This window comes from Planococcus citri, chromosome 3 (genome assembly GCF_950023065.1).
Source record: "Planococcus citri chromosome 3, ihPlaCitr1.1, whole genome shotgun sequence".
NCBI classification, from domain to species: domain Eukaryota; kingdom Metazoa; phylum Arthropoda; class Insecta; order Hemiptera; family Pseudococcidae; genus Planococcus; species Planococcus citri.
The window spans coordinates 18,364,109-18,378,563 of record NC_088679.1 but is presented as its reverse complement, the minus strand read 5'-3'; the positions used below and the strand labels follow the sequence as shown (position 1 = coordinate 18,378,563).

Genomic DNA, 14,455 nt, shown 5'->3' with positions numbered 1-14,455 from the left:
GGAATTTTTTTTAAAAAAAAACAACAATTTTTTAGCGTTTTTGCTGAAAAAGGAGAATTTTTGAGAAAAATCAGGATTTTTTGGATACATATTGACAGACATAGTGACACACAAATTTTGCTAGAAAGCGAAAATTTGAATTTTTTTCAAAAAGTACTTTGATAGTTTTGGCAAAAATCAAAAAAATTTGAAGATATTTTTTCGGATTTTTTTTTTAGAAAAATCGAGACTTTTCAAATTATTACACAAGAAGCTACAATTTTTGGAAATTTTTGGCAAAAAGCAAGACTTTTGGTCAATTTGGAGAAAAAAGTAACATTTTTTGAAATCTATAACTCGTGATTATAGTTGGAGGGGAGAGGGGCCCAGGGGGTGCATAAGAATCACTTGCACCCCCTGCCGATCCTCTGGGACAGCTTTTTTCTTAAAGGGGGAGTCCTAAGGAGCATTTCTAGCCCTTGTCCTAAAAAAAAAGGTGACCCTACTAACAAAATGGCGACCATTTTTGATTGAAAGGTCAGCCGAAATCGCAGATTTTGCGTTTCAACATAGGACTAGCATAAAATTTTTTAAACCGTACAAAGGTTGATCGAAAGAGCAGGCAAAAATTAATCACCTGTCAAAACTTCAAGTGCTAAAGTGCCTTTTTCGATTTTTGGTGAATTTTTGAAAATCAAATTTATGCCAAAAATGAGGGAAAAAATCAAAATTTTACCAAATTGACCTAGAAAGCTGAAATTTGGGATATACCCTATTTTCGACCTGCCAAATCGATTGAAAACTGTTTCAAACAATTTTGAGCAGTTCTGGAGCCTCCAGCAGATTTTTTGAAACTCGAAATTCCCACAAAATTTCATCAAATGGAGTTGGAAAGCCGAAATTAATTCTGCAAACTTATTTCAATACGCTATGAAGTCGACTGCAGGTAAATTTCAAGTCGTTTTGGAGCCTCCAACGATTTTTTGAAAACAACTGGAGCCTCCAGTAGATTTTTGAAACTCGAAATTCCCACAAAATTTCATCAACTGGAGTTGTAAAGCCGAAATTTATTTTGCAAACTAATTTCAATACGCTATGAAGTCGACTACAAGTAAATTTAAAGACGTTTTGGAGCCTCCAGCAATTTTTTAAAAATTACTGGAGCCTCCAGTACATTTTTGAAACTTGGGGTTAGCAAGCCGAAATTTACTCTGCAAACTAATTTTAATACAATAATATGAAGTCGACTGCATGGTGTGATGGTGGTTTCAAGTGATTTTGAAGCTTCCAGCTACTTTTTGGAAATTTCAATTCTCCTAAAATCGCCATGAAACCTTTCAAAAAGTCACTGGAGGCTCCAAAATTACTTGAACTCGTCCTATGCCGTCTTCAGAGGGTGTTAAAATTGGAGTGCATAGTTGATTTCAGCTTTCCATCTCCTTTAATTTGATGAAATTTTGGGGAAATTTAAAGTTTAAAAAATTTATTGGAGGATCGGCAGGGGGTTGCCAGTGATCATTATGCGGGCCCCCCGACTATTACTAAAAACAACATTTTATAGCAATTCATTTTTTTTTTTAAACGAAAGTTTTCATCAATTTTTAAAAACAGAAGTATTTTTGGAAATTTTTGGCAAAAGGCAAGATTGGTAATTTCAGAAAAAAGTAGGATTTGGAAAAGTTGCCAAAGAAATTTAAAGTTGCAAATAGAGAAATTCGTTGCTTTATTAGGAAAAGGTCGTAACTACAATTTTTATAAAAAATGAGATAGTGGTATCATTGGAAAGAGAATTTTGTCCTCTACATGATGCAACACTTGAAATTGAATTTCGATGTTTTTTGTTCTCGTAATAGCCGAAAACAAATGGTTTTAAATACACGTTTTCAAAACCGTTACAATGAAAAGGTTCTAAATGATATTTTTTCTCAGATTGAACATATTTCTTTTGATTTTTGTAATTTGTTGGTAAGAAAAGTCATTATAAACAAATAATTTCACGTCATTTCACTGACAAATTGCAGAAAATCAACCTCATCACCTTAAGGATATTGTTCCTGTGTATTTCTTATGGGCTTTTGATGAAAAAAGCTTGACTTAAGGTGAAAGTTCCTTTGTTGAATTTTACTTTTTTCAGTTCAGAGTTCCTCAAATAAAAAAATGAAAAATCAGTGCTACCAGGATGTTTATTTTGAAAATTAGCAGGAAAATTATTGCAATAACCAAATGTTCTCTTACCTCATCTAAAACTATCAAGTGTACTTGATAGAATGCTCTTAAAAATTAAAATGCGTTTTCTGAGAAATCAACTTTCATGTAGTTACGACCTTTTCCTAATAGAGCAACGAATTGAAATTTTTTTAAAATTTTACAATAACTTATAGGAAGATATGAATTTAAAAATTAAAAAGTCTGATCAAAAAAAATTATGATTTTTTGATAAAAAGCAGAAAATCAGGTATCACAAGCAAAAGACAAGCAGGACAAGAGCAGGACTTTCAAGATTAGCAATCTGCTAGAAACCCTGTATTTCGTAACTTTTGGATTTTAAGGGGAGGGGGGGGGTTGGAGGAGCACTGGAGAATCGTATTTAGAAAAAAAATGAATGAAAAACCATCACCCAGCAATATATTTGGTCTAAAAAAGGCGGGAAAACTCTGTTTTTTGCAACTAGAAAGTGGCAGGAAGGTGTTGAAAAGTCAACCCCTTCCAAATGGCACATCTAGAACACCCTGCGAATGTGTATGGCGAATTTCGGTCTCCTCGTAAGTCAATTTTGTGACGGTTTCGAATATCAAATTTCTCCAGGGTGTCAACTTATGAATAATACAACAACTTTAGATTTCCAAACAATTAACTTTTATTTTGACTTTTTTGACCAACTAAAAATGGGACACAAGCAAATTTTGAGTCAGGATCATCCCCACCTAAACATCTAAAATCGAATACTGAACGAAGCCTAAATATTGAGTAAATTTCACTGAAATATCGCCAACTAAAGTGTTTTATGGTTAAAAAAGGGAAACAATTGAATTGAAATTTCAAAAAAAAAAAAAAAAAAATGGTACATCACACATGAGTGGAATTGATGAAAAATGGATTTCTGGGACCCCAAAATGGATTTTGTGAATGGTCCAATTTCAAATCTCAGGGTCATGAGAAATGGAAGGGGGTTCTGAGGGGTCAAATTGATAAAATAAAAGTCAAAGTTTCACTTTCAGAGTTCAAAATCTGAGTTTTTCAAAATTTAATCGCTGGTTTCGAATTTTCAACCTGTTCTCCGCAGGAAATCGATTTTCAAAGTGATCAAATTAGACTACCTATCTCTAAAATACATATTATATCAGGCATCTTAGTTATAATTACCAGAGCCGTTGGAATGGTTTTTCAGAAGTCACAAAGGTGATGATACGAGTTTTCTTTGACTTTATGCGTTTACCTGAGAAACAAAAAAAAAAAAATACACAAAAAATTAGCAACTTGGAATATAATTCCAGCATACATAATAAGCTAAATTCATCTTAAACATAATCAACTCTAAATTTATGCTTTCTCCAAAATACGATTCGTCAAAAAAGACCCCGATAACGTGAACGATAATATTCATTTAAATTCAACAACTTGCAGTAATTCACCTAAAAACCTCTATAAAATATCTACATCGAACATCTTCGAAACAACTCTATAAACATCTTCGAACATTTACTATACACGTTGAAAAAACACGTTACATTCACCTTCCTCATCTTCATCCAATCCAATCCAATTCATCTCTCATGCAAACCATTTCTCGACCATTGAAAAACACTACTCGAACTAAATAATTCAATTTACACGTCCGCAGTGGCAGTAGACGAATAAACCTTCGTAGGTGTTCTATTCGCGTAACACCTCAAATATAAATAGTACAATAAAAAGAAAAATAAGTATAACGATCCAGGCTCTGGAAAAAAAAACCTGAAACGCCGACCGAATGGAAAAAATTCGGCTATCAAATAAGAGGTTTTATTATTTTCACGCTTTTCTATGCGATTCGATATATATTTATCGGTCTCGCGAGACATACAGAGCACAGAAGACGCAGAAAGCGAATGAAAAAAAAAGGGATACCATATTTGATAATAAGGCCATCTCTTCGATACACTGAATAATAGTGCGATTGATAATCGTGGGAAAATGATTTTCCGATTCAATTACTCTGTCTGTTGTTGTGTTAACTTACCTACGTCAGCGTTACGAGTCTACGAGTACATATTTTTTAATGTATTACACTCGTATAGATATAATATCGTCATCGTCGTCGCTGTAATATCAGTATAAATACTGTACTGGAATATCGTCTCCATTCCTCTACTTCGTCTTTCTCTCTCCCATACGAGTACATACAAGTACATTTCTGGAACATCTGCACGTACATCATCGATTCGTTATTTCATTAAGTGTTCCTTTCATCGGACGTTTAACACACCTGTAGTAATGTGTAACGTAATCAAGCTCATCGTACAAAAAGGCCACAACAACGACACACTCTAAAATTGATACAGTTGCGATTAAGATGTACCATAGCAAAGGGGAGCAGTACCTATAAGGTGGAGCCGACACTATCACACAAGCACATCACATATTCCAATACCGTGAAATTAATTCTCATTTAAGAGGGCAACATAATAGTATAACTCCTCTTCGTCATCGTATTTCGTCAGACCACCGATAGCTCGAAGACATAACACACAGCCAAAACAACACATCAGCGTATTAAAAAGGAAAGCAAGAGGGATATTCCTCGAACACCGAAACCATACACACGTGGAAAATTTACTACAACGCACAAATCAAAACCGTATTAAAATTAGAAGCGAATCGAGGGCGACATGGTGCTCACCCTTCTCCCTGCCTTTCACCGGCAACAGCCTTGGAAATCGGAAAAATTATTCCTCGAAATGAGTTTTTCTCCCTAATGCAGACAGTGATTTTCATGCAAACACGAGTACCATAGTCGAGTACTACATACTATATATTACGTCGTTTTCCCTATACCAGTCTCTCTCTCTAATTCGAGTATGGGAATTGCAACTGCTCCTGCTCGACATTTTTCCCATTAAATTAACATTACGAGACGATACTATACTGGAGCGTCGAAAGATGAGCATGGGTAGATGTAGTATCTGTTTACTTGTGTTTTTCCATCTATTTTACCACAGGAAAAATGATTTTCTCCGAGTATCGTAGAAGGGTGTAGATAGGCGGGTTTTTTTTTGTGTCTGCTGAGAATTTTAATTCGAGTTTGGGGTTTCTTGAGAACGATCGTGGTGCAAAGGTAAAGAAATATTCTTTAAAAAAGCTATTCACTTGGAGCCACTTTTTGACAATTTTTGATATTTTCTACTTTTTTTTTCAAAAAATTGATTGATATTTCAATTAAACACTATCCATGGTAATTTTCTATCAACATTGAACATACATAATTTTTTTTTAATAGCAACTTTTTTCCAAAAGCAGGAGAGATGGTGGAAAATTACTTCCAAAGATTTTTTCAAAGCCATGGTATCTAACGGAATTTTTTTTGAAAAAAATCACTACTTTTTTTCAACCAAATTTTCAGAAATCTACTCCACTCGACCCTCCCTCTCCCTCCCTACCAACACACAAAAAATATAACAAAGTCAAATTTTTCGAAGGAAAATTTTCAAAAAAATTGAAATTGGAAAAAAATTTGCATACAAAGCATTTTTTAATTTCAATCAAAATTATTTTTTAAAAAACAATACAAAAGAACGCATTACTTAGGTTACAGGGTGTCTAACAAAATTTCAAAATAAAAAAGTACGCCTTTCAGCAGGACATTTTTTAAACACTTGAGATTTTATACAGAAAGGAAGCCGAGGAGGGAGGGGGTGAGGAAAAATTTCACATTACAATTTTTCGCTTTTCCAATGCCTTTAAACATCCCAAGGTTTTATTCAAGTACATAAGTGGAAGTCCAAAATATAATTTTATCATTTCAATTTTTGATTTATTTTCACCTTTTTTTAACATGACAAATTTTTAAAAAACATACCAGGGTGTCTATCAAAATTTCTCCGAAGAAAATAAATGCAGTACTTTTACAGTACCTTTTGCATTACCTTATTTTTGTTTATCCAGCATACACCGACACCCCCCCCCAAGAAAAAAATATATTTTTGAACCAGTTGGAATTAGTCGATAAAAATTTTTACAAGTATTAATTTAACGAGTGTTGCCATCTTTTGAGGTACAAAATGAACATTTTTTTTTTTTTTAATTTTCACCAATTAGTTAATTCATTTTGAGGTTTTTAAAAAATTTTTAATCAATGATTCTGAGAAAAAATACAGTACTTTTCAGGCAAAATGCAGTACTTTGCAGTACTTGCAGTACCGAGGATTTTAATGCAGTACTTTTACAGTACTTGCAGTACCTGCAGTACCTGTTAGACACCCTGCATACGAAAATTTGATGGGAAATTTGAACAACATTTAGGAATAAAAATTATACCAATTTTTCGAAATGAAAGGGCGAGTTTTACAGTAAAATAAATGAGAGATAAAATAACAATTTTGTCATTAGAAAGGTACATTTTTGTCTAATACTCATACAACGTATAAAAATTTTGATGTTTCCTTCAAGTCTGGAATTTGTTGATTGCAAAAACAAACTGGCCCTGGCGAAGCGAGAGCAAAAGCTCTCGAAAATCAGTGTTTCGAGAAAAGTAAAACAAAAAAATGATTTTCATGCAGGAAAGAGTATTTTTCTGATTCAAACTTTGAACATTTCTTGAATTTGAATTTTGAACAATAGACGCAAAAAAGCCTAAGCTGCTGGACGTCTTTAAATAAAATATGTATATTCATTCATTCAAGAGCAAATAGCCCGAGCAAAGCAAGGGTATAAAAGTTCTCAAAAATGTGTAACTCAAGCTCTAAAAAAGTCAACAAAATGAGCTCTTTTCTACGAAATAAAGATTGAAAAAAAGGAACGTGTTTGAATTTTTACATTTTTTTCACTACCTACCAGTTTAACAAAACTCACTACTTTTTCACTACTTTCACTACCTGTTAGGTACCCTGAAAACCGAACTGTTTAAATAAGATTGTTCTAGGATAATTTTTTTCAAAAAAAATAATTTTACTTGTTTTTTTTTTTTACTGAAAATTTACAAAACATGTGAAAAGTTATTCTTCCAAAGAAGTCCTGAAAAATGAAAACAAATATCTTTATGCAAGAAAAATCTACAACAGGACGTCCAATCTGTGAGACAAATAATTTTCTCCAACTTTTAGATTTTCTCAATTTTTTAAATATTATTTTTCCAATTTTTCAGATCTCTAAAGCGAAGGGGGAGAGAGTAAATTTTATCAAAGGCTAGGTGTCTAAGAAATCTCTCAAACAGAAAATCGTGCATTTTTCATGACCATATTTTTCACATTTTTACCCAGTAAATAAATACAATAACCTACATATTTACTCTTGTTGAACAGGGTTGCCATTTTTTACAAGATTAAAAATTACGCAGGTATTTCAGTTTTTTCATTTTTCTGATTTTTTGAACAAAATTTTTATTTTTTTATTTTATGGGATTTTAAAAAAATTTTCAAGCGTGTTTCGAGCGAAATTCATGACTTTTTCATGACTTTCATGACCGTTAGATATCCTGAAAGATCATCAATAGCAAACTGGGGTCGAAGAAAAGAAGCTAGGGTACGTAGCTCTTATTTTGAATGTTCAAATTTTGTAGCTACCAATAGCCGAATCTTCAAATGTAGAGGATTCTTCTGACTGAAAAATTGAAGGAAGTACTCGAATTTGCATTTTAGTACCCGGATCCAGAGATAACTGAGGAGAAGAGGACAGAAAATTTTGAAAATAATGCAGTATTTCACTGGTTTTTGAATACCTATTTTGCCATCGTACATACAAACTTCTGTAATGACCTCCCCCCTCCTCCTCTCAAAAAAATAATAAAATAATACACAAATAATGACTTCACGTGTAGTCAATTATGAAAGGATTTATCCGCACCAACATTTTCCAAAACAGCGAATATGCGCCAATTTAATTTTTTCAATTAAAAAATTGAAAAGAATAATCTATAGATAGTAAGTAAAGAAATTTGGAACTCACGGTGAGTTGGAAGGGAGGGGAATCAAAAGTTGAAATGTTCGAAATCTGAAAAATCAGAACTTCATCTATTCTATAAGATTTTGTTGACAATGTCATGTTTTGAAAAATATTATGCAAGCCCTCCCCCCTCCTCCAAATTGGGAGCATTCAAGCCCATTTCCAGAGAAATATGTAAACTGAGGAGTGAATATTTTGGAATTTTCAGAACCACTGGAATAAATTTGCAGAAGTAGCAGAAAATACCATTTCATCATCCTCTTTGAGCACGTTATTTTTCAAAAAGGAATCTTGACTTTTCAGGAGGAGGAAGGCATACAATGGCTTCAGATTTTGATGAAAATTCGAAGAGACATAGACACATTAATTGTTATATGTAGTTTAAAAACACCAAGTTCCAATATTGATTTTTTTTCAATCTGGCTGCTCTGACCCACCCTTCCCCTCCACCGTCATCAAACAGATCAAATTGTCAAAATAGAATATCAAACAAAAAATGAAAATTACTTATGAAGCACCGTTTTTTAATTCATGAATCAATGATACTTGAAATGAACGATTTTTTGAAGTTCTCAAACACTTTTGGGGCACACAGTGTTCCACGCTGTTTTGGAGCTAAAGAAATCAACAAGGTGACAAACTGTTTGAAAATTTTAGAAATAGTTTTTGAAAATTCAACTCCCCTCCTTCGTCCGTTTCAAGACCATCATATCTCACACATAACTGGAGGAAGCAATTTGAAAAAAATACATTAGATAGTATGAACCTAATAATGGGCAAATATTGATTTTAAAGCTTCTCCGTAGAGATTGAAAAAAAATTGACCCTCCTAACCCTGCCTCAGATAACATTATAGGAAATAATTGCCATAAACCCAAACACCGATTCGAACAGAATCTTAAATAATTTATTCCAACAAAGGCGAAACTTTCAGCGAAAATTTCATCCGCACATTTCTCACGTCTAATTTACGTCAAAAACTGCTTAAAATTTCGTGCGACAATTAAATAGCAAAGCTACTACTGACACAAAATTCGCCCATATTTCTTGCAATAGTGACGAACACGAGAGCAAACTAGGCAGGCACTAAGTAAGTACACGTAGACGTACGTAGATTTCCACTATTCGAGATTGTCTTAAAACAGTCTTTTCTGTTATCATTCTTCATATACGCGAAATTTCATCGCTATCTTCTTCTCCGCGTGCTTCGACGCAATAAGAGCTTTTCCTCATAATTCTTTGTCGCAGCTTCTCGTTAATACTTTTTTCCTGGCTGGGCAATTAATCATAAATAATGACCACGAAAAACGCTATATTTCGTTTGAGATGCGAATTGAAAAAGTGTGCCAAAGGAGGTTCAAACTGGCAGGGGGGAGGACACTCGTGAATGCTTCGACAGTTGTACCATTTTCGAGATTTAACGAGCCTATAACATATACTTTTTTTAATGGGAAATAAATCAAAGTACGGTCATTTAGAATGGACAATGTTTATAAACAGAAAAAAAAGTGCACGAGTCACTCCCAATTAAAAATACTTGGACATTGTTGTCACGTCTCTGCAATGGGCGTAAAAATCAAACAAAAACAACAGCTTAGAATATTATGACTAATTTGCTACAATTTCATAAACATTGAGAGTATACTATACTACATAGTAAGTTTCTCATTTAGCAGCTTAAAATTTGAGAAAATAATTTTCAAATTGAAATTTTTTTTAAAGTAAGTAATGTTTTTTTTTTTAGAAAAATTGAAAAAATTTATTCATGTACTCGTACCTGGCAGAAAAATTGGAGAGAGAATTCACCTTGAGCTATAAAACAAATCAAAAGCTGACTATTTCGAAAATTAGTTGTAAAAATTTAGAAAATAAAATGACTGAAAATTGTCTCACACAGGTAGGGTGGAATAATGACAACATCGTAGCATCGAAATTCAGGAGCTTGACACCCAACACACTGAATTCTCAAATTCCACACTACCACGTTGAATCAAGCCAAGCAATAAAAAACACAACAAGCGCACGTGTGCACAATACACATTGTTGGTATACGAGTACCTAAAAAGAATCCATAAAAATCACCGCCATACTTCGCCGAACAAAACTTCTCTCCGAATACTTATAACTCAGCTTCGAATTAAAAATCGACGTCGTCGTTGGCGATTAAACAATTAAACATGAAAAAAAACCTGCAGACTATTACGCGACCGACCGTAACAGACATTAAAAAAATCTACATACAAAAATCGTCTTATGTAGTATGTCTTGCTCAGTCAACACATGGTATGACTCAGCTTGGTAACAATCAAAATTGACCGGGCGCTGAAGGCAACCAGTACATCATCATCATCAATTGCTCCCAAAGAAAAGGAAAAAAAAATACATCTATCGTGAAAAAATTTCATTATTGTTCTTATATAGTATTACTCGCTCATTGTATTTATGACCATAAGTCTTAACATTGTACATTTACCTATAAGAAGAATACCTGCTTAAAATCCATCTACCTCCACCAAGAACCCTGCCAGCCCACATTTTACCACACCAATGATACCTTAACGTGGACGTGAACACAATAATAACACGTCTCCGGGTTTATTCCTTTCCATTATTTTAATTACCGCGGCTAAACTCGATTAAATTATACGCTTTCGTTAAGGAGGAGGCGGAGGATATGCCGAAACCGAGAAAAAAAAACAATTACATTTTTCTTGCTTTTGTTTATCTTTCGGGTATTTATTTATTGCCATTAAGTACATGGATCTGCGTTCGATGCACAGACACGGCATCATCGTGCACCCTGTGTTGTCCAGTTCCGGCTGGAGAATACATTACAAGGTGGTTTCACATTTCCTTCGGCTGTTTTATTGAATGAAAAATCTAGGAAATGAGATTATCGCAGCAATTTGAAAGTAACATTTTAGGAAGTTTAATTTTTTAGGATTTTTAGTTGACATGATGAGATGGCTAAATCTCTGACCACAAAATTTATTCTCAAGGTGGAGTAGAAAACTTTATTTTAAAGAAATCACCAAAAATTTAAAAATATTGTTCAGCACCTGAAATTTTATCGTTTTTGTAAGCTCTTTTGACCAAGCTAAAACCTCATGGTATCTAACAGAATTTTGTTGAAAAAATCACGATTTTTTTCAGTACTTGTTTTCAACCAAATTTTTAGAAAGCTCTGCAGTCAACGAACCCCCCCCCCCACACACACAAAAATGAGCAAAATCAAGTTTTTCACAGGAAATTTTTCAACAAAAAAAATTGTAATTGGAAGAAAATTTGTAGGTATACGAATTACGAAAGTATTTCTTAATTTCAATCAATATGGCCCTACTTCCAAAATGGCGGCCATTTTGATTGACAGGTCAGCGTTCCAACATTAGGACATGCACGAAATTTTTTAAACCGTACAAAGATAGATCGAAAGATCAGGCAAAAATTTATCACATTTCAAAATTTCAAGTGCTAAAGTGCCTTTTTCGATTTTTGTTGAATTTTTGAAAATCAAATTTAGACCAAAAATGAGGGGAAAAATTAAAATTTTACCAAATTGACCATGAAAGCTAAAATTTGAGATATACCCTATTTTCCACATGCCAAATCGATTGGAAACTGTTTTAAACCGTTCTGAGCAGTTCTGGAGCCTCCAGCAGATTTTTGAAACTCCAAATACCACAAAATTTCATCAAATAGAGCTGGAAAGCCGAAATTAATTCTGCGAACTAATTTCAATACGCTACGAAGTCGACTGCAGTTGGTTTTCAAGTCGTTTTGGAGCCTCAGCGACATATTGAAAATTACAGGAGCCTCCAGTAGACTTTTAAAACTTGAAATTTCCCTAAATTTCGTCAAATGGTGTTGGAAAGCCGAAATTTACTCTGCAACTCCTCTCTTTTGGAGCCTCCAGCGTTTTTTTGAAAATTACTGGAGCCTCCAGTAGATTTTAGAAACTTGAAATTTCTCCAAGATTTCATCAAACGGAGATGGAAAGCCGAAATTTACTCTGCACTCCAACTTTAACGCCCTCTGAAGACAACTTCAGGTGGGTTCAAGTCATTTTGAAGCCTCCAGCGACTTTTTGAAAATCACTGGAGTCTCCACCAGATTTTTGAAACTTGGAATTCCCATAACATTTTATCAAATAGAGTTGGCAAACTGAAATTTACTTCGCTAACTAATTTCAATACGATATGAAGTCAACTGCATAGTGGTTTCAAATGGTTTTGAAGCTTCCAACTACTTTCTGGAAATTTCAATTTTCCAAAAAACGCCATACAACCTTTCAAAAAGTCGCTGGATGCTCCAAAACGACTTGAAATCCACCTTCAGTCGACTTCGTAGCGTATAGAAATTAGTTTGCTGAATGAATTTTGGCTTTCCAACTCCATTTGATGAAATTTTATGGGAATTTCGAGTTTCAAAAATCTGCTGGAGGCTCCAGTAATTTTCAAAAAATCGCTGGATGCTCCAAAACGACTTGAAATTCACCTGCAGTCAACTTCGTAGCGTATTGAAATAAGTTTGCAGAATTAATTTCGGCTTTCCAATTTCATTTGATGAAATTTTGTGGGAATTTCGAGTTTCAAAAATCTGCTGGAGGCTCCAGTAATTTTCAAAAAATCGCTGGAGGCTTCAAAACGACTTGAAATTCACCTGCAGTCGACTTCATAGCGTGTTGAAATAAGTTTGCAGAATCAATTTCGGCTTTCCAACTTCATTTGATGAAATTTTGTGGGAATTTCGAGTTTCAAAAATCTGCTAGAGGCTCCAGAACTGCTCAAAACGCTTTTAAACAGTTTCCAATCGATTTGGCATGTGGCGAATAGGGTATATCCCAAATTTTAACTTTCGTGGTCAATTTGGTAAAATTTTAATTTTTTCCACATTTTTGACCCAAGTTGAATTTTTTAAAAATTCATTAAAAATCAAAATCGTTTTTGAACTCGAAAATTTGATTTACTGTTTCCAAATTTGTATTCGGAAAATCCGATCACCTCGATTCAACCCTGATGGACAATTATTTCAGCTGATTTTCAAATTTTGTGATTTTAGAATTATTTTTTTGATTTGCTATTGAAAATAAAAGGACACAGTTGTAGAAGTAATAAGGATTATAAAATTACTTACTTATTCTCATACACGAGTTCTTATTCTATCATTTTTGGAAGGAAATTTGTACTCACCTGAAACAAAGAAAAATTAAGGTGGATTAGTTGGTTATAAAATTATTGATCAATCAACAGATAAGTATATGAAATAATAATGGTCGAAGCCCATTAAGGCCAAAGTAAAAATTCTGACGATCTCGACGTTTAATAAATCTAAAGTCAAAAAAATGAATATATACCAAGAAAGTATCATAAAAATTGTAAAATTGATTGTGCAAATCATTCAAAAATATCAAAAATTGACGGATCATCAGAAAACGAGAGAAATTATTGGAGAAAATGTCTCATTTGGGTAAGATTTTGCACACAAAAAGGTGTCATAAAATCTGTCAAATCTACCCCCCCCCCCAAATAATTGAAAATTACCAAAAATTGGTGGTATTTAACAGATTTTTTTTTGAAAAAAATCACGACATTTTTCAACTAAATTTTTCAGAAAGCTCTCCACTCAACTTCCCCTCCCCCCCACATAAAAAAATTAACAAAGTCAAATTTTTGACAGGAAAATTTTCAAAGAAATTGAAATTGGAAGAAAATAAGTATTTTTTAAATTTAGTCAAAATTATTTTCAAAAACAATAAAAATGAACGCATTAATGAATTTTTTTCATTTTTTCACTACCTTTTTGACTAAATTCACTACTTTTTCACATCTTTCACTACCTGTTAGGTACCCTGAATCTGCTTTGTCTGGTTCAAAAAAGTTGTCTGGCAATTGAGATACTTCTCTAGTTGGTCAACTGGAATTTAACGAAATTCTGCGTTAGACGATTTTAGAAGTTGTAAAAATTACGGTCTCGTTTTCATTACAAGGGAATATTTTTCTGCACAAAATTATTTTAAAAGTGTAATTTTGTGGTTTCCTCGTTAAGAAAAAGATTCGAGCAAGTTGGCATCAAAAACATTTACCAAAAAAAAAAGAAAAAAAAAGAAAAAGAAATTGTAAAGGACTTTCTTCGCATTGTACCATAAAAAAAAAAGAAAAACTACAAACGCAGGCAAAAGCATTACAAAAAAAAACCGTTTTCACGAACCAACGGTTGAATGTAAAAAAAAAAAACAAAAAAAACAAGAAAGCAGAATCTGTTTTTTGTTTTTAATTTCCACCTCTCTTCTTTCCTCGCGTCTTATAGCGTTCTAATATTTGCGTTAAATTCGGCTCGTTGG

At 33.4% G+C, this 14,455-nt stretch overlaps 1 protein-coding gene across 4 annotated transcripts in view; it reads right to left on the bottom strand.

Moving 5' to 3' along the window:
• LOC135841368 (rho guanine nucleotide exchange factor 10-like) overlaps nucleotides 1–14,455 on the bottom strand; it is a 201,234-nt gene that overhangs the window by 165,459 nt on the left and 21,320 nt on the right. Inside the window, exons 1-2 of one of the 4 annotated variants that reach the window (XM_065358306.1) lie at nucleotides 13,249–13,271; nucleotides 3,343–3,415 (exon numbers count right to left, since the gene is read on the bottom strand). The exons of 2 other annotated variants lie outside the window; for them this stretch is intronic. The gene's annotated coding sequence lies outside the window, so the exon portion shown is untranslated. Of the gene's footprint in view, nucleotides 1–3,342; nucleotides 3,416–13,248; nucleotides 13,272–14,455 lie in introns of those variants that run through there. One more of the 4 variants, XM_065358305.1, reaches the window with a different exon arrangement.